Source organism: Monodon monoceros, unplaced genomic scaffold (assembly GCF_005190385.1).
Source record: "Monodon monoceros isolate NGI ecotype Baffin Bay Population unplaced genomic scaffold, NGI_Narwhal_1 Super_Scaffold_21, whole genome shotgun sequence".
Classification (NCBI taxonomy): Eukaryota; Metazoa; Chordata; class Mammalia; order Artiodactyla; family Monodontidae; genus Monodon; species Monodon monoceros.
In genome coordinates, this window is record NW_021703778.1 from 37433722 (window position 1) to 37453336 (window position 19615).

At 52.0% G+C, this 19615-nt stretch overlaps 1 pseudogene; it reads right to left on the reverse strand.

Moving 5' to 3' along the window:
• Window positions 1-259: 259 nt before the first annotated feature.
• Window positions 260-594, reverse strand: LOC114904783 (annotated as a pseudogene).
• Between the last annotated feature and the right edge of the window lie 19021 nt (window positions 595-19615).

Here is a 19615-nt window from a genome sequence, read left to right on the forward strand (position 1 = left end):
GCAAACCTTACATTTTTTTTCAACTCTGATATCAGCCTGGCCTGAGAGTGCTTGGGTATAGGGGTGCCCTCCCCTCCCACCTAGGATTGGACCACACTTTCAAGAGGGCAGGTTGGGGGTTATTTTCTGTATTGGTGATGATGAATGCCCTTTACAAACCCATGGGATAAAGGCACAGCTGAAATGACAGAAAGGAGGAGGTACAGGTAAACATTTATTATTTTAAGAGTTCAGCCATTGAACATGTTACAAAAGAGGTTCAGTCAAAAAGCCCAAAGCCCATGTCATCGTCAGAGTCCTCAGACTCTTCTTTCTTCGCTGCCACTGTCTTCTCAGCTGGGGCAGCAGTGGTGGAGGTGGCAGGACCTCCTGCTGGTGCCGCCCCAGCTGACAGGCAGGCCCACCAGCCCCTTCCTTGCAGATGAGGCACCCGATGTCGACATTGGCCAGAGCCTTTGCAAACAATCCTGGCCAGAAAAGGTCAGCGTTTACAGCAGCTGTTTAATGAGGGCATTGATCCTCCGTGACCATCACCTCATAGTTGTGCAGGATGAGGGCCGAGTAGATGCAGGTGAGCTCCGAGATGGAGGCCATGGTACAAGCGAATGCGAGGCGGGCGTGGTGCTAGTCGCCGGATGAAGTGAGGTCCTCACCCCAGTGCGACCCAAGCTTCCTCAGAGGGACTGAGCACCTTAGCGGCAGCTGAGGAGAGGGAGCCAGGTGAATTTTTCAAAGACTGGGATCCATTGACTCCCCAGGCTCAGGTGATATTCAAAATATTTACCAACAGGCCTGTCTCAGGCACCGACAAGTGGAGGTACCAGATGGGCGCTTGGGGATGTTACTAGTGGTCCATGATGCTTCTGCCACCAGGCCCTACCTCTCCTGTGGTAACAGAGAGGAGAACCCAGGAGGTTGCCACACCTGCAGCTGCTGCAGTTCGCTCCTCTGCTGGCCTGGGTGGGGCCCTGTTGATGGCAACTGTGGCTTGGTGAGTCAGTGTGCCCCTTCCCGCTGGGGCCCTGAGGTGGGAGGGGCAAGGAGCCTCCTCGTACCCCACCCCTAGACCCTTCCAAGCTGCAAGTGAAACTGGAGGCCAAGAGACACAAGGGCACGCCCACCGCAGAAGATCACCGTCTTTGCCCTGGGCAGCCTGGCACTGAAGCTTTCCTCCAGCCTCCCAGTTCTGAGTCCTTGGCACTGGGCGCCGTTCCCTTGACCCCTCTCCAAGCCTCCCAGTGGCTCCCCAGCTGGCCGCAGGCCACACGAATCTTACTCTGGCTGGCAGGCCTGAGGTCGCTGCCTGCCAAGGATGGCAATATGCACAGCTTGGAAGGTAATCCTTTCTCGCTAGGAAAGTGCTTATCTAGCTGAGGCAAGCTAGGATTTGAACTGCTAATTGCTAAGCCAGCTTTTCCGGAACTTCTTTTGTGTGTCTGGGAGGTACAGCTGGTCCATGAGGAGGTGGCTCCCATTCAGATGCTGGACTGTGCACTCTGGGGTGTTTTCTGCTGATATTCCCTCTCATTTTTTGCTGAGTTTCCCAGCCTCTACCTGCCTCTTCTCCACCAACTGGGGCCTACCTGGGCCCTATGAAGTGCCAACCAACCCATCAGCTGTTTATTGTGCACGACGATGTTACAAGATTGGAAGGAAATCCCTGGATCCAAGGTCTGTGCCAAACAGGCAAGTGATACAGTGATGCTACCTGGCGTCGTGCTGTGCCTGGCACAGGTTGGTGGCCCACAGTGGGCCGTCCTTTCAGGCCTCTCCCTGAGCCGCAGTGCTCAGGGTTACAACCCTTTCCTATCAGGTCACCCACTCCCAGCTCCAGCCCAGACCTGATGAGCTGATCTTGGCTCCTGAGGCCCCAGAAAGGCCTCAGACTCCAGGCTGTGCCAGGCCCTGGCCCTGGCCAACCCCTCTGCCTGTCTTCAGGTCTTTTGCACTCGCTCACTTCAGGAGAGTCTCTGCACAAATGTCGCTGTCAGAGGACTTCCCTGCCCTTTCCTGTTTCTCATGGCACTTATCACCTGACGTGATAGTGTTTGTGATGTCAAATTCTGTTCTTTTCACTATTTTTTGCTGCTATTTTGCTGTGCCTAGCATGGTGCCTGACCCACTTTAGCTGTCAGTTAAATAAATGATTGTTCATGAATGAATGAATGAACACTTCTGCTGTTCCCCTGTCAACATGCATGGAGCTCCACACCTACTCCAGGCTTGAGGGCAGGAAGCTCTGTGGGGTGGGAGTCATGGGGCCTGGCTTCTCAATTCACTGCGTGAGCCTGAGTGAGTCGTTTAGCTGCCTACTTCCAGTTGTAGGAATAGTGTATGAGAACGCACTTATCATAGAGACATAAAGCCCTGAATGGGATATAAACTTGGTTTGAGTCCCGGCTCCACCACCTGCTAGCTGTGTGGCCTTGGGCAACATACCTAACCTCTCTGTGCTTCTGTTTCCTCATCTGTGAAATGGGAGTAAAACAGCTTCCTTGAATCAGTCAAGGTTCTTGGTTGCAAACAATAGCACCAACCCAGAAGCTTACTAAAGGGCTATAGGGAAGCTCTCACAGGCTCAACGGAAAGGTGGAAAGCCCAAAACAAAGCTGTCCAGGACACAAGGAAAAATATTCTCTGAGGCATGCCACCAGCACTGCCAACACTGGACCCCGGGGCCACAGACCCTGCTGGCCTTCCTTGAATAGACCGACTCCTAGGCAGTGCCTCTGATTTGTGAAGCTCAGGTCCAGGGGCCAGGGCAGCAAGTAGAGGAGGCTGGCCCCAGCATCACACAGTGAGGAGCTTGCCAAGCAGGGAAGAGATGCCTGTCCAGCACATCACATGCAGAGGGTTGTCCTGAGGATTAGAGTTAATCCAGAACCTCGAACACAGCTAGTGGGAAACCTGGTGGAATCCGCTGGATTTAGAACACGCTTATGCTATGACTCAGTGATGTCAAACTAGTGTGCGTGTCTGGAAGATGGGGACAAAAATGTTAACAGCACTATGTGTAATCACCAAAAACTGGGAACAGCCAGATGCCCATCAAGAATGGAACACATGAATAAATAAGTACCCTGGACTACTACACAGCCACAAGAAAGAGCAAACTACAACTATATGTAACAACGTGGAAAAATCTAACAAACACAACACCAGGCTTAAGAAGCCAGGCAGAAAACCATGTAGGTTGTATGGTTTCATTTATTTGCACTTCAAACACAGGCAAAGTGAATGCATGATTTTAGAAGCTGGGATAGTGGGTGTCCTAGAACGACAGAGAAGAAGGGGCAGGAGTGGGGCTCCTTGTGCTGAGAAAGCTCACTTTCTTGATCTGGGTGCTGGTTTCACAGTGTGTTCACTTTGTGAACCTTCATTGAGTTCTTCATTTATGATTTTGTATTTTTCTCTAGGCTTGTTATACTTCAATTAAAAAATCACATACGGGGCTTCCCTGGTGGCGCAGTGGTTGAGAGTCCGCCTGCCGATGCAGGGGACACGGGTTCGTGCTCCGGTCCGTGAAGATCCCACATGCCGCGGAGCGGCTGGGCCCGTGAGCCATGGCCGCTGAGCCTGCGCGTCCGGAGCCTGTGCTCCGCAACGGGAGAGGCCACAACAGTGAGAGCCCCGCGTACCGCAAAAAAAAAAAAAATAATAATACAGGTTTAAGAAAAAAAGAAAGAAAGAATTTGTCTCTGGGAAGCACTGGGGATAGTGCCTATGGTATGAGATGAATAAATGTTAGGTCATTGTTGTAACCATCGTCCTTGTCACTGGTTGGTCTCTCTCCCACCCCACACACCCCATCCTCACACACTGTCCTCCCCGGCTGGAAGAGACCCCTGTGTTCTCAACCCTCAAATGCATTCAGTAGGCAGAGCTGGTGCTGCAAGCACAGGGGTTCTGAGCTCATTTGTGAGTGGCGGGGAAGACCTCCTGGCTCAGCACAACCCATTCATTCCTCAAGGAATTAGTCACTTCCTGCAGAGGCTGGGAGGCCAGAGAGAGTGAGAACTGGGCAAACAAAGGGCCTGCAAGTAGCTGAGGACAGGAGTGGAGACAGATCAGGGAGGTGATGGGGGAGCTGGGGCCTCGGAGGCAGGGAATGTGTTGGAGCCCATCCTGAGGACAGTAGGAAGCCAGGGTAGGAGTAGTCTGTGTGTGCCTGTGTTGGGCATGGGGGAGGTGTATGTGTCCAGTTTGGCTGTGGCTTTAGTGAGGAGAATGGATGAAAAGGGAGCAAAGAACATTCCAGGAGTCCAATTAGGAAGCCTTTGGTGGTGACCAGGTCAGGGTGAGACCATGGAGGTGGAGAGAATTGGAGGATTCATGGGGCATTCTAGGATGAGAACTGATAGGACTTGGGGATCGTCATCCAGCGTAGAGGGAAGCATGGGGATGGGCGAGGCAGGCGATGACCAGGGGCTTGAGTAGCGCCACAGATGATAGGTCTTGCTCTATCTGGCACCATGGAGGAGCTGGATTTGGGGTGAGTGTAAGTTAGATTTGGGGAGCAGAGTCAGAAGAGACTGAGACGCAGTGGGCAATGCCTGTGGAGGGTGGGCTTGTGGGAGGGAAGGGAAGCTGTGTGCATAGAGCACCCCTGGCTTACAGGGACACTGCCCAGTTTAGGCAGCCAGCTCAGAGGAGAGGCCCAGATTAGGAGAGTGTGGGCCATGGAACCAGGGTTTCTGGGGCTCAGTGACAAGGGGGGGAAGGGCTGACAGGGGGATGGGATGGGTGCACAGAGTGAGCCGGGGCCAAGGATGACAGAGATGTGGGGCCTGGTGGGCTTAGCTAGTCTCTAAATTTCCAAATCAATGAGATGGGCACTGGTGAATGGGAGGACCCTGACCCTTGAGAAGGAGAGCACCCAGCCCAGGGTGGTGGTGCATCAGGGGACATCAGGCTAGATCGCGTGTGTGGAGCCTCTGCATGATCTCCAGCTAGAACAATATCAATGATAATAGTGAAAGTGGCTCTGGTAGACATTATTACTGTTCAAAATATCTATTGCCTCTCCCTGGGGGAACATGACACTTCCCATACCTTTGACATCAGGCTTGGCTACCTGACTTGCTTTGGTCAATAACCTGAGCATAAGTGAGGTGTGCCACTTCTAAAAAGAAACTTCAGGAGTCATGGTGCTGCCACGTTCATTCTTATCTCTGCCAGGAGACCTGCAGTGAGTGTCCCAGATAAGGGCTGCTCCTTCAACCTGGGTCTTGGAGTGGAGCTGACTTAGTGCAGAGCTGCAACCAACCCATGACGGACATGTAATGTGAGTCAGAAATAAACCTTGTTGTAAGATGCTAAAATCTGGGGGCTGTTTGTTGCTGCAGTATAACATAGCCTCAGCTGACTGCTACAGCAGCTTGTGGATTTGGAGTGTATACTCTGCACCAGGCACAAATGATTCCATTTGTATAAAATTCTAGAAAACATAAACTTATCTATAGTGACAAAAAACAGATCAGTGACCGCCTGGGAACCGGCTGGGAAAGAGGGGGGCAAGAGGGAGGGATTACAAAGGGCATGAGAAAACTTTTGAGGTGACAGATATGTTCATTATCTTAAGTGTGGAGATGGTTACATGACTGTATATACATGTCAGATCTTACAGACTTTAAATATGTACAGTTTATTGTATGTCAAGTATACCTCAATAAACTGTTTTTATAGAAAACTCAACTCTGTTGGACTAGAATTCTAATAAAATTCTTATCCTTATTTTACAGGTGAGGAAAATGAACCTCTTTGGGATTAAATTACTTGCTGAGGGTCACTCAGCTCTTAAAGGCTGGATCCAGAATCTGAACCAGGTGTGCCTGAATTCAAAACCTGTACCTTTTAACCCTAAAGGAGTTTGAGTGGCAGGCCAAGGGTCCAGGGGTGAGAGCCCCCAGGCATGAATATGGGCTACATATGGAACCCCAGAGACAGCCCCAGCTTAAACACAGTGTTCCCCAAGAGTCACCTTGTGGGGGGAGAGGAGGTGGGCAGATGCCAGGCCCCACGGTTTTCAGAGCAGCCCCATGTCTCCTGGAAGAGTAGGCACAGCATGGCAGCAGTGGGGTTCTGGAGCCAGCTGGTACCCACATGGGAGAGCCGCTGTTAAAATTTCAGGAATTTCACGAATCAGTTGTTAAACATAGCCATTATTAAAAATTAAATCATATATGCTTACAATTAAACAAAATATGTGAAAAACAAAGATTATAATACTCAAAACTCATGGCCTCCTAATTATGTTCCCACTCTGACTGGTGTTTATGCTCTTATGGTTCTGCACACCATTGTGTCTATTAGGGGGAGATGGTCTCTTCCCAGCTCCGCCTCCTGTGGTAGCTTGAATTTGGACTGGTGGGATTATTTACCCCATGGACATGGGAAAAATGCTAAATCAGTGCTAACCCCTCAAGCCCACCCCCTGCGGATTGTTAAACATTTAATCATCGCATCACTGAGCCCTAGGGTCTTGGACAGGAGGCTCAGGTCTGGGGCTGAAGGGAGAGGCAAGTACAGACACAGGCTGGAGGCCCCGGGGCCGCCTATAGTGGTGGTGATAAAATGGCTAGCCTGATTCGACCCTAGCTGCCTGACAAGTTTTTTGTGAATTCCCTCCCTTAATCCTCACCACAACCCTGAGAGGTAAAATGCTATTACTACCTGCAAATGAGGAAGCAGAGAAGATATAATACTTGCCCAGAGTTGCTCTGCTAGTAAGTGTCACAGGCAGGATTACAAAGCCTGACCCTTAACTGCTACTGTCCACACACACACCCCCGCCCCCTGAAAGTAGCAGTGTTGGACTCAGGGTCTGGTCCCACCTTTTCCTGAAACCTCCAGCCAGGCACAGGCTCCAGGTCCCTAGGAGCCTGGAGTAGGCTTCAGTGACCACTGGGCCCATGGCCCCAGTTCTCCTGTGGGCAGCCTGTCTTGGGGGCCACGTTTTGTGCAGAACTGAGTACCAGAGAGAGGACTGACCCATTTCCCACGACCGAGGCCAAGGGCAGGCTGACCCCTTTCCAGAACAGTTTGCGCCTCTCAGGGGCCCTGGAGCACTAGGGGACAAGCTGGGCTGGTGGAAGCCCTGAAGCTTCCTGAGGGCTCTGAAGAGGAGAAATTCCAGAATGCTGCAGCCTGAGGGGCCTCTCAGATCCTCCTCTCAGATCTTCCTCTTCATATGTGAGGAAAGTGAAGGCTTGGGAGTGCAAATGTCCCTGAGACTGAGACGGGGCTGACTGTCCAGAGTCGAGTTTCAGAGAAGAGAGTCTTGGAAAAGGTCTCAGGCTGCCAGAGCAAGAGGAGGAAGCCCTGGGAGGCCAGAAGGTTGGAGCAGGTCTCCCAGGTGCCATGAAGGCGGTGCCCCGAGGGCCGGTGGGAAGGATGCCTGTGATTTTCTTTCCGATGCTGGAGGTGAGGGAGGCTGCAGTGCAGGGTTGGGGGTGACAGGTGGGTGTGCTTCAGGTGAGCCACATGGGGAGTGGACCAAGGCTGGCCTGGAAGAGACTGGGGAAGCTGAGGAGGGCCCCAGGGCCCTGTTGAGTGTAGTGGGTTGAGTGGTGTCCCCTAAAAAGACATGTCCAAGTTCTAATCTCTGGAACCTGTGAATGTGACCTTATTTGGAAAAACGGTGTTTGGTGTAATTAAGTTAGGTATCTGGAGATGAGAACATCTTGGATTATTCAGGTGAGCCCTAAATCCAATGACAAGTGTCCTTATAGGAGATACACAGAGATGAAGGCCACGTGACTCCAGGCAGAGACTGGAGTGATGCAGCCACAAGCCAAGGACCACCTGGAGCCACCAGAGGCTGGAAAAGCCACTGAACCATCCTCCCCAGCACCTTTGGAGGGAGTATGGCCCTACTGACACTGTGATTTCAGACTGGTGACTCTCCATACCAGTGTGAGAATACGTTTCTGTTGTTTTTGACCACCCAGTTTGTGGAAGCCCTAGGAAACTCATCGGTGGGGGTGAAAACAGGCATGTTACAGAGATTCCTCCACTGCATGGGGTGGTGCCAGGCGGGAAAGGAGGCTCACAGACTGGCAGGTGGAGTGCGGTGGGCTCAGGCTGGGTGGGCAGAAGGAAGGCCTGCAGAGGGGGACGGATGGAAAAGACGATGGGTGGGAGGTGGGGAGAAGCTTGGAGCTCTCAGGGGGATGGGAGAGCCAGGGTCCAGGAGGGGGCTCAGGAAAAGGGCACTTTCAGGAGATGGCAGGTCCTGGGAAGAGACGCGGGAGGGGTGACCGAGAAGGCAGATGGGGAAACCCCCAGAGCTGAGACTTTCTAGACAAAGAGGCTGACATGCCCAGGGAGAGGCATGGGCTATGCCAAGTGGGTCAAAGACGAGCACTGCACTGATATCATCCACGAAGGAATCATTACTGAGGGCTCCTGTGGGCCGTCCGTTGGTAAACGCCATGCACAGCTTTTCTCGTGTAACTCTCACAACAGCTCGACGAGGGCTTGTTCCCATTTTACAGGCGAGGAAGGCGAAGGCGAGGGGTAAGGTAGTTGCCCAGCTTGTAAGTGTCAGACCCTGACTGGAAGCCACGTGTCTGCCTGCAAAGCTGGCCTCCTGAGCATCCTGCTCTGCGCTCGGGAGGCTCCCGGGGCAGCCTGTGGCCAGTGCGTGGTTGGCTGGGGTGTGGAGCCAGCACTAGGATGCGAGCCAGCCCAGGGGAGCGGCGCTCGCCCTGCCTTCTTGCCCCGCCTGGCCTGTCCCTCCCTCTCACCCCGCCTCAGGGACCGCTGTCCCTCCCGCTAGGCTCCCAGTCCATTCTGTCCCTTCCACGCCTGGGACCCCGCTGGGCTCAACTTCGCATCAACAACAGGCTCTTTCCCACTTCCGGCCTTGCCAAGAGAGTCAGCTCTAAAACTGCTCTTTGTCCTTTTTCTTTTTTTTTTCAAAAAATGTGTTTTTGATCAATTTTATAATAAAACCCAAACTGAATTCTTGAAAACAACAGCAATGAGAAATAAAAAAAGAAAAAACTCTCAGCTCCAGGAAGTGCTGACTCCAGCACCATCCTCTCCAGCCCAAGCTGCAGCACTGGTTCCCTTCCCTCTCTCCCCCAAAACCCTACCTCCACCCACCCATGCACAATTCCTGGTACCAAGCCTCCTAAATATCCCCTAGCCCCTTTGTCTCTGCCTGCTGCTGAGATCCTTCACCTCTGGAGAGGCTCTACGCCTCCCAACTGCTCTTCCAGCCTCCAGTCTGATTCCCCTCCATGCTGGTCCCCTCCGTGCATGCTCTCCCCAGAGGCTCACTCTGAAAGACAAATCTGACTCCATCAGTGTCCTTTACTCAGAGTTCATAGAGTCTTAACTCCTTACCACGGCATTCAAGCCTTCAATGTCCAGTCCCTGCTTGCCCCAGCTTCATACCCCACCAGGCACCTGACCCCCTGCCTTTGCATATGCTGGTCCCTCTCTCTGCTTGGGACACCCTTCTTCCACCTGTCCATCAGGATAATTCAACTCAATCCTCAAGACTCAACCCAATTAGTTCCCTCTTTTGATAGCCCTCTCCTGCCCTCCCCAGGCAACAGAGTGGCCTTCTTCCCCACTGTCATGACAACTGGGTGGAACCTGGTTCATTCATTCATCTGATATGTGTCCATTCCCATGCTAGGCACTGGGGCACAGCAGAAAACAGTACCGGCCCAGCCTCTGCCCCAGTGGACATTACTATCCCTGCTGCTGTTGCCCAGGTAGACCGTGAGTCCCCCAGGACAGGTGCCACCTGCCTGCACAGAGACGAGCTTGGTGCCCACAGGCAGTGTGTGCTCCTTAAATGTTTGTTGACTGTATGACCAACCGGATGAGTGAGTGAATAACCTTAACCCCTTCCAGCTCCCCCTTCCCCAAAGCTTTTCTATCTCCTTTTCTTTTTAAAGTAGTATTTTAATGGTTTTTGTGGTGGGTGCTCCAAAAATAGTACAGATGTATGTTTGTTCTAACAATTCAAAGAATGCACAGGTGTACAAGGAAAAAATGGTAGTCTCTCCCGGCCCTGCTCCCCCCAGCCCCCTGCATCAAGTTGACCTCACTGAAGCCAATGAGATTAATCATTTGGCAGGTGCATTTCCACCACCCAACACTCATGACTCTACATAAGTCTACATGCACCAAGAAAGTTCTTATGAAGATGAATAATAGTAAATATATTACTTTGGCTCTTGCTTTTTTAACTTAAAAATATGCTAGGGACATCATTCCAAGGTCATATAAACAGAATTAACTTGATCTCTCCAACTTCTGTGTAATGTTCCCTGTGGATGTTTAATACTTTGTTTAAATGGTACTCTATGGACACTTTGGCCTTTTTTTTCTTTTGTTTTTTCTGTAACAAGGAATGCTGCAATAAGCCTCCTCCTACACATCTTTGAGTTCTGGTTGGGCTTCTCCAGGGTTTAGGATAAAGCCCCCAAAGCAGAGTCACTGAGTCAAAGGGGATATGCATGTGAATTTTTAATAGGTCTTGCCATTTTACTTTCTCAAACAGTCGGAGCAATTCACAAGACTCCAGGAGTGTATGAAAACGTGAGTTCCCCATACCCTGGCCAATTCTAGATGTTATCAATAGTCTAAACCGTTGCCCGTATCATGGGCAAAAAATGACATCTCATTGTTTTGAAATTGCATTTCCTGAGTACAGCTAAGGTGGAACATCTCTTCATGCAATGGTTGGCCTTTTTTTTTTTTTTTTTTCCGGTACACGGGCCTCTCACTGCCGTGGCCGCGCAGGCTCAGCGGCCATGGCTTACGGGCCCAGCCGCTCTGCGGCATGTGGGATCTTCCCAGACCGGGGCACGAACCCGTGACCCCTGTCGGCAGGCGGACTCTCAACCACTGCGCCACCAGGGAAGCCCTGACTGGCCTTTTCTATTTCCTCTTCTGTGAGTTTTTGCCAGTTTTCAATTAAAAAATCACCTTGTAGGAACTTTTTAAACATTATCGATATTAATTCTTTGTTGTATGTGTTGCAAATATTATAATCCCATGTAATAATCATCTTTTGCCATACAGAAGTTTGTATATGCTTAAATGATTTTTAACTCCTTATTACAGGAATCTGAAAACATACTCAAAAGTAATGAGAACGATATAAGGAACTCCCAGTGTACCTACCTCTGAGCTCCAACAGTGATCAAGATAAGGCTAATTTTTCCCCCAGTATGAAGTTTTCCTATTGACGTTGCTTGTGGTGGTTTGTTTTGCAGAAAAAAAAAAAATTTTTGGAGTCAAATTTATCAGTCTTTTCTTTTGAGGCTTCAGGTTTTGTATAATATTTATAAAGGACTTCCCCACTCTGGGATTAAAAAAAAAATTCTCCCATGGTTTCATTCAGTAGTTATAAAACATGATTTGTTTTTCATGGTGGGATAGTATTTCATTACATGGGAAGACCATAATTTACTCAACCAATCACCTATAGCTGCATATTTGGGCTATTTCTGATTTTTCCTGAATTATAAATAATACAAGGCAGTAAAAGCCTTGTCCATGAATATTCTAGTTCATCAGGCTAAATTCCTGAAAGTGAACTTCGTTTCCATCCCCAAACTGCTCTCCAGAAAGTCGGGCTGCATTTCTGCCACAGTGGCTTGTGTATTACTCTCAAAATGCCCTCAGAGCCTAAAGCAGAAAGGCAGGGACCCAGAATGGAAGATTCTCTCCTGGCCTGATTGAGCCTTTCTTTGGCTTGTCAGCCATAGAGAGGATTATGTCAAATATGCTAGAGGAGGGGGCCAGGCAGCATGAGACTGGAGGCCCAGAGTAGCTGCTAGGGTATCACTCAGAGCCAACTTTTACTTTACATACAATTCTATACTCCAGTAAACTTGTGACCTGTCTTTTCAGAGCACAGGAACAAATGAGAAAGGGGAAGCAAGGCTGCTACTAAGAGCACCCTAGCCCACTTGTGCTGTTTCTAAAGGAAGAGAAAGTGCATGTCAGTCAAAAAGCAACCACTTTGGACCATGGTGATGCAGTGCTAAACTGTCCCACAGATCCCAGTAATGGATGCGGGAGAGTCAATTAGACTGGGTGATCTCAAAATTTGCTTCTAAACCTGAGATTCTGGAAGGTATCTTGAACTTTATGGTAGGCAGAGTAATGCCCCCTCCCTGAAGATGCCCTTGTCCTAATCCCTGGATTCTGTGAAGATGCTTTGCTATGTGGCAAAGAGTAATTAAAATTGCTATCAGCTAACCTTAAAATAGGGAGATTATCTTGGATTATCAGGGTGGACACAATGTAATCACAAGGATCCTTAAAAGCAGATGCAGGAGGCCAAAGAAGAGTTAATGTCAGAGTGATACAATGTCAGAAAGACTGGATAGGCCACTGCTGGCTTCGAAAATGGTAGGGGACCACAAGCCAAGGAATGTGGGCAGCCAGAAAAGGCAAAGAAATGGATGTTCTGTAGAGCCTCTAGAAGGAAGCCCTGTGGACACCCTTGAATATAGCCTAGTGAGATCCATCTTGGACCTGACTTAACAACACTGTAAGATAATAAGCGCGTTGTTTTAAGTTTGTGTTAATTTGTTACAGCAGCCATAGGAAGGGAATACAAATATCATCTGGTACTGCCCAGTAAAAAAGATACCCAGAGAAGAGGAGTGCCCTGCCCCTGGCTGCACAGCCTCTAGAAGCAACATACTCCTGGCTCTGGTGTTTTTTTTTTTTTGCTAGGTCCTGCTGCTTCTCTGCCTTCTTAATGATGAGCCCCAGGTATCACAAAAGTTAAATTCTATGCTGCCGACATTCAATTATCGGGAACAGCCATCTCTGGGGGATGCCCAGTTTATTTTTTTGAATGAGTGGGGCTCCCCCCACCCCCCGCGCCCCAACTCGAAGGGCGAGGCTTTGTGTCCCTCCCCCAAGGGCAGATGCTGTCCAGATGGGGGGGGCGGGGCCCTGGGGCTCCGGCCACAGCGGGGCTGGGGGGCGTAGTGGGGTGGGGTGTGGAAGCGGGAGACCTGGAACCGAAGAGCAATTCCAGGGCCTGCGGGCCGGCCGTTGTTGGACCGGCTCCCTATCTGGGGTGCTCCTGGGAGGCTGCGGGCAGGCGGGGGAGGAATCCGGGCGGAGCTGCGGGGGGGCAGAGGTTAACCCGGGAGTAGTGGTCGGGTCAGGTTACTTCCCTTTACAAAGAAGGGGAAAGGAGGAGTCAGGTCCTGGTGGGTAGTGTCCGTGGCTGGTCCGGCTCGTCGTTCGGGAGAGGAGGCTCCGAGCAGGTCAGGGTCGGGCGCCCTGGCGGCCACAGGCAAGTGGAGCGCGGTGGAGAGGGTCTGCGGGGCGCGGAGGGGCTGCGGGGCAGCTGCGGGGCGGCAGCCACAGTGAGGAAGGAACATCGACGCAAGCGCGCGCAGAGACCCCGACGTCCCTGCCGACGCCCCCTTCTCAGACCGGTACACTGAGGTCCAAGGAGAGCGAAGAATTCTTTTGGCTGAGATCCCGCTATGATCTCGCGGCCGAGTTGGTTCCGCAGCGGGCCTATCAGCCGGGCAGGGGGCCGTCCACCTGGAGAGGTGGTCCCCAGGGCGGGGAGGGCAGCTGCCGGCGCCTCTGGGGGAGGGCAGATGGAGAGACCCCGCTGGTGCAGCGGACTCTACCCCGCTGGCGTCTGAGGCAGGGTGGTGTGGGGACAGAGGTGCGAGCGTGGTGACTGTGAGGCACCGCAGCTCAGACTCGTAGTGGGTGGGGCGGAGCCAAAAATGAACGGAATCCCGGCCAGCCTTTGGGGTCTATACAGCCCCCAGAGGAGGAGCGGGGGGGGGGGTCCAGGGTCAAGGCCGCAGTAGGAGTCCCCCTTAGCTAACCTTGGACGTTTTGCCTCCGTCCAAAGCCCTCCCCCCGACCGCTTAAAGGGAATTCCCGCTGAACAAGCGTCGTCTCCCTTGCTCCTTACAACCCCATAGTTCGCGGGTTCTCCTGAGGCAGGAACGGAGCGCCCGCTCCAGCACTCCCTGGCAGCCGAGAAGAGCAATGCTCCTACTGCAGCCCGCACTTGTTCTGCGGAGGGGTGCTCCAGATGAGCCAGTGGGGCCCTAACTCTGCACCTCCAAACCCCCAGCAGTGCAGTGGGCACGGGTGCCCCAGTTGGGTCATGCCTTGGGTTTTGTAACTTGAATCCGCCTCCTCCCTCCAACCCAGCCCAGGGACTGCACCAACCAGGCAGTGTGGTTGAATTGTCAGAGCACTGTTCTCAGTCAGGCCTAAGGTATGATTGTGGCTTAGTCTCTGAGTCTCTAACTGACCTGGACCTCTCTGGGCCTTGCCTTATTCACCTGTAAAAGCAGAGTCTTGGACTAGGTGGGCCCTTCCGTTGGTTGTCTGTGTTTGAGGAGCTGGCTGTAGATATGTGAGGTGGGGGAGGGGAGAAATGAGGTCATGGTCACACGGAAGTGGAAATGGGCCTCCAATCCACCAAAGATCCCTTTTGGACACATTGGGGGCAGGGGAGGTGGGGAAGGCAGGGTGCCTCGCCCCTCTCTGGCAGTGGGCTGGCATCCTCCACTAGCCCACCTCCCTAAAAAGCCCTAGGGTAAAGCTAGACTATCAGTGGAAGAAAGCTTACCCCAGAGAGCTGCTCCCACTTCACAGATGGAGAAGCAGGATCAACTGTGTGAGGCAGACCGGCCACCTGCCCTGTGATTCCCCCAGAGCCTTCTAGGGAGTGGGGCATAAGCTCCTTCCCATTTCCACAACCCTTAAGCCAAGTCCTCCAGCCCCTTTGCTTCAAGAGTTTTATTGCTAAGCATTCTGAGAAGACAGGTGGGGGGTCCCCACGTGGGAAGGCATCAATCAGGGTATTGGAATGGGGCCTAGTTCCTGGGCCTCTGGCTCTGGTGGAAAATCCAGGACCCCATGCTGGGGGCTATTCGAGAGTCTAGGAGGGATGGCAGGGACAGTAGGCCAGCTGTTCACACTGAGTCCCCTGGGTGCCTTCCTTCACACAGGCCAACAGCCGTCACCTCCAGCCTGGGCCCAACCCTGGGTGTCCATCGTTGGAGACGCTACAGTGGTTCGGGTGCACCCTTGAAGGCAAGCCAGGGTCCTCCACAGAGACCTGTGTCTGGTAGCACAGTGCTCCCCCTCTGATAAGAAGTTCTACTTCCTAGAACCAGCCCCTGCTCCCAGTCCTGGTCTGGGGGCAGGGAGTTCATGGCCCCTTTGTAGAGCCCCCAAGCTGACTTCCACCAGGTTGCCAGTCTCTCAGCTATTCCTTGCAGCAGCCACTCCTGCCCCATGTCCCTTAGTGTGCCTCTAAAATTCAGAAGAAGGGACACACAGTTCCCCTAAAAGATGATCAGGTCTTTCATCCTGCCCAGATTGGCCTTCCTTAACTTGTTGTCATGTGTTGTTATGCTAAAAGGTGTGTGTCTCCTCCTGTGGTCTTTTAACCCTCCTGGGCACTGCCTAGTAGGAAATGTGGGGAGCTGTATGAGAGGATGCTTTGGGAGGCACATATAGTTAAGCAATAGAACCTGCCACTAACTAGCCTGTGTGACCTTGGGCAAGTCACTTAACTTCCCTGTGCCTTGGTTTTCTCAACAGCCAAATGGTGGTGATTATCCTGATGGTGATTATCTGTTCAGTTACACAGATGGGAGTTTCCAGACAGGATCCACAGCCCAGAATGGCCCTTCCAAGGCTGGTGTACTTCCCCAACTCCAAGAGGGCCCCTTCTGCTCCTTCGCTCCTGAGTGCCCTTGCATTGGGCTCCAGAGGCCAAAACAGGAGCTGACTTCCCATTAGGGCCTTCTGCGGTTCTCACAGGATGGACAATGTCCAAGGCTCCCAGAGGAAGCACCCTGGGGGCTGGCCCAGGCCCAGCCTCACGCAGCTGTGGGTGGAGACCTCAGAAGTCTGGGAGAAGGCCAGGGGCTGGAGGGGCCAGAATGTGCCCTGCACTGGGGCCCCAGCCTCATTCCTGCTCCTAACTCGCTGCTTCTTCAGAGCAGACAGATGGGCTTCAGGTTGTTCCATAGCTCCCAGCCTGCACAGCCCTGCAGCTGAGGAGGATAGGGCGGGGAGGTGTTGAGCGAGCATGAGCAGCAGCTTACCCCAAGACCCAGCGATCTGTGAGGGAGCTGGGACTGCACAGTTGTTTGCCTGACTGCTGGTCCTGGCTTTCCCCACTACAGCCCCTCCCAGGCTCCTGGCGTTGTCATGTTTGAATTCAAGGCAACTTGTACCCCCATATCTGAGATAAAGCTGACTTTTCCCATTCAATTAATGTCTTCTACACGAGTGGCTATGCCTCAAATATTCTCTAACATGATTGTTGTCAACCTTAATTTTTTTTTTTTTTTTTAATTTAGAACTTTTGTTCCCGGACCAAAACATAGGCAGGGCAGAAATAAATAAACCCATAGATGGGAAGGTTGCTTTGGTTGAGACCGGGGCTGGATACTCAGCTTCTCCCCCATCAAGAAATGAATGGTAAAAGGAATGCACACATTCTGCTCGCCTGCAGAAATCTTCCACTCCAAAGACAGTCTGCAGGTGATGCCACCCCAGAATCATACAAGGTGGAGCAGTGATTCCCCAAGTGAGCGCAGCTAAACAAGGTGATTGTAGTGGCTACCTAGATGAATAGTTTTAAAATCAATAGTCATAAATTGAAATGTGAATCAGAAAAAATATAACGTAATACATCCAACCATGACTTCTTGGTCGTTATTGCTCAGAAGGAGAGTAAGTAGTGAATTTATTTAAAGAAAAATGTTAACTAAATAATGTACAGGAGGATCACAGATATGGCAAAACTCACAAAAGTGGTTTGTATGCACAATCTAGGAGCCCAAGAAGGAACGTGAGGCATAGAGGGGAAATCTGTGCCGAGGATCCAGGGTCTGAATTAACGCCGAGTTCGGTCTTTAACCACTGCCTCTCGCTTTCTTATGGCTGCTCCATTTTGCGAGCATGTGTTACCTGCCTGCTGTGTACTAGGTGTTTGCCTGGTGTGGAGGATACCATCCTCATGGCGCTGAGTCTTGGGGGTGCTGGGAGAGCTGCCCCGGGATAGCATCGCTGAAGTGAGCTTCCAGGATGAGTGGGTGGTATGTGAAGGAAAGACAGAAGCTGTCCAGGCCCAAAGAGAAGCTTGGGGTGAGGGTGAGGTGAGGGCGAGGGTGAGGGTGAGGGTGAGGGTGGAGGGGGGGTGGAGGAAGGAAGAGATGGTGGGCTTGAGAAACCAAAAGAGGCCAGTGGGGCAGAGCAACAGGGGGAGAAGGCTTGAGATGAGACCAGAGAATCATTGGAGGCTAGATCACACTAGACCTATAAGCCAAGGCAAGGATTGTGGACATTGTCATTCATTTAGCCAGCGTTGAGCTTCTGCCCTGAGCTAGGCATGGAGGGGTGTACAAAGTCACAGAGGCTTCCCTTGAGGTGCCTAGGTCTAGTGAGAAACTTTTGAACACATAGATGGCCTTAAGTGCTGTGATAGAGGTGTGAACCAGAGGCCAGGGAAGCACCCGGGGGAAAGGGGCTGCCTGTTCATGAGAAGGCAGTGATGTTTGAGCTGGATTTTGAAAGATGAGTAGGAGTTTGACAGGAGGGAGAGGAAAGGCATTCCCGGCAGTGGAAACAGGATGGGTAAAGGCACAGAGATATGAAAAAGTCCAGGGAGTTTGGGGATATGCCCACAACTGGAGCCACATCGGGCATTGGAAAGAGGAGAGGCCAGAGGGTCAAGTCCACAGAAGGTTTTCAGGCTCAAGCCAGAGCTGAGGTTTCATTCCACAAGCAGTGAGGAGCCAGAGACCAGGTTCAAGCAGGAGAGGACGATCCCTCTGCCAAGGTGTGTGGGCACGTTGGGTGACAGGGGAGAAGAACATGGTTACTGCTACCCAGTGGGGTGTAGAGATGGCCATGCCTGGGCCTTGGCAGGGGGCTGGAAGAGGGATCCCTTTTTATTATTCGAGAATGTGGGGGCTGTGGAGCATGCCCCTCTATGTGCCCCCAGCCTGGGCTGGCACAGTACCCAGAACAGGGACCTCTCATTACAGGGCAATGGGCTTTCCAAAAGGGTAAAGATCCCAGCCAGCTGGGCCCACGGACTGTGTCCAAAGCAAACAGGAAAAGGCCATGATGGGCCAGGCAGCGCCTCTTTCTTTGTTTGGAGTAGAGATTAGGCCAATCAGGCTTATGTGTCTTTTTGCTGCAAAGGTGGGAGAGGGCTGCAGGTCCTACAGAGTGAAACTTGTTGCAAGGGGATGCATGACCCCTGGGTGCCAGCCTTCAGGGGTACAACAGAGATGGCTTTCCTTGGCAAGTTCTAGCCCTGATGAAGGGAGACTGGAAGCGCATACTTCTCACTCTCAGTCACCCTCAGGGGCTGCTGCTCCCTCTGTCGCCATGCCCAAGTTGCAGCCCTCCCTCGGTACTTGGCTTCCCACTCTTGCCCCTTGGCCATCAGCCCAGGCCTAATAGGGGTGGCTGTAGGTCACTGCAATGGGAAGTCCACACTGTCCAGACCAACGCCCTGGGGGGCAGGTCTCTAGAGAGAAAGAGGGAAGTGCTGACGGCTCAGAGCACCCTTGAGCCCAAAGATGGGCACCCAGGATCCCCCTGAAGACCCTGTACAGGGATGCCTGAATGAATTAACCTATGAACACTTACCGTCCATGCATGCATTTGTTTACCAAGCCTCCAGGTGGGCTCACTGGTTGCTGGCCCAAGACGGGGCAGGGAGTGGCTAATGAATGAGGAGCTGACAGACCAGATGAGGGAGGAGACAAGCGTGGGCCCTGAGATGCATTTGGCCCTAGCAAGAGTCTTGCCTGTCTGCCATGGTTGGAGGAGGGCTCAGAGAAGGGGGTAGACAATTCTCCCAGGGCTAAGTGGGAGTGGAGACAGGGGTGGAGATGGGCTGCAAAGACTCCAATAAGGAGTGACGCCTGAATTGACTCACTCATTCATCCATGCACCCATTCACGCCTGTGTGCATTCACTCGGCAAATATGTATTGAGCAACTACTATGTGCCAGGCACCGTGCCTAGTGCCAGTGAGCAGAAGCAGCCAGGGACCTGCTCTTATGGGGCCTGCCGTTGGTCGGGGAGACAGGCAACACTCAAATCATCACCACACAGATCAAATGGAAAATTGTGCTGAGTTATAGGGCTTTGAAGAAGAGGTTTGTGGTTCTAAGGGGCCTGACGTAGTCACGGAGGTCAGGGTGACTTCTCTGAGAAAGACTTGAAGAATAAATAGGAAGTAACCAGGGCAAGAAGGGGGAGAAGATGATCCAAACAGAGGGAACTGCACATGCAAAGGTCCTGTGGTGGAGGGTCTGGGTGAAGGCCAGAGTGGCTGGAGTTCCGCAACAGAGGGGACTGTGGTGAGAATGAGGTTGGGAAGTGGGCCAGCTGATAACACTTGAACTTGTGGGTGTCTTTAGAAGATTTGGTCTGAATTCCAAGAGCAAAGGGAAGGTTTTAAGCAGTGGTGCAAAATGATCCAATTTGTGTAGCAAGCTAGTTTGAGGGGGCCCAAGTGGAAGTGAGGAGTCATGAGGGTCCAGCAGTGCCCACATAAACAATGACAGTGGCTTTGACCAAGGACATGGTGAGATTGGGGGGC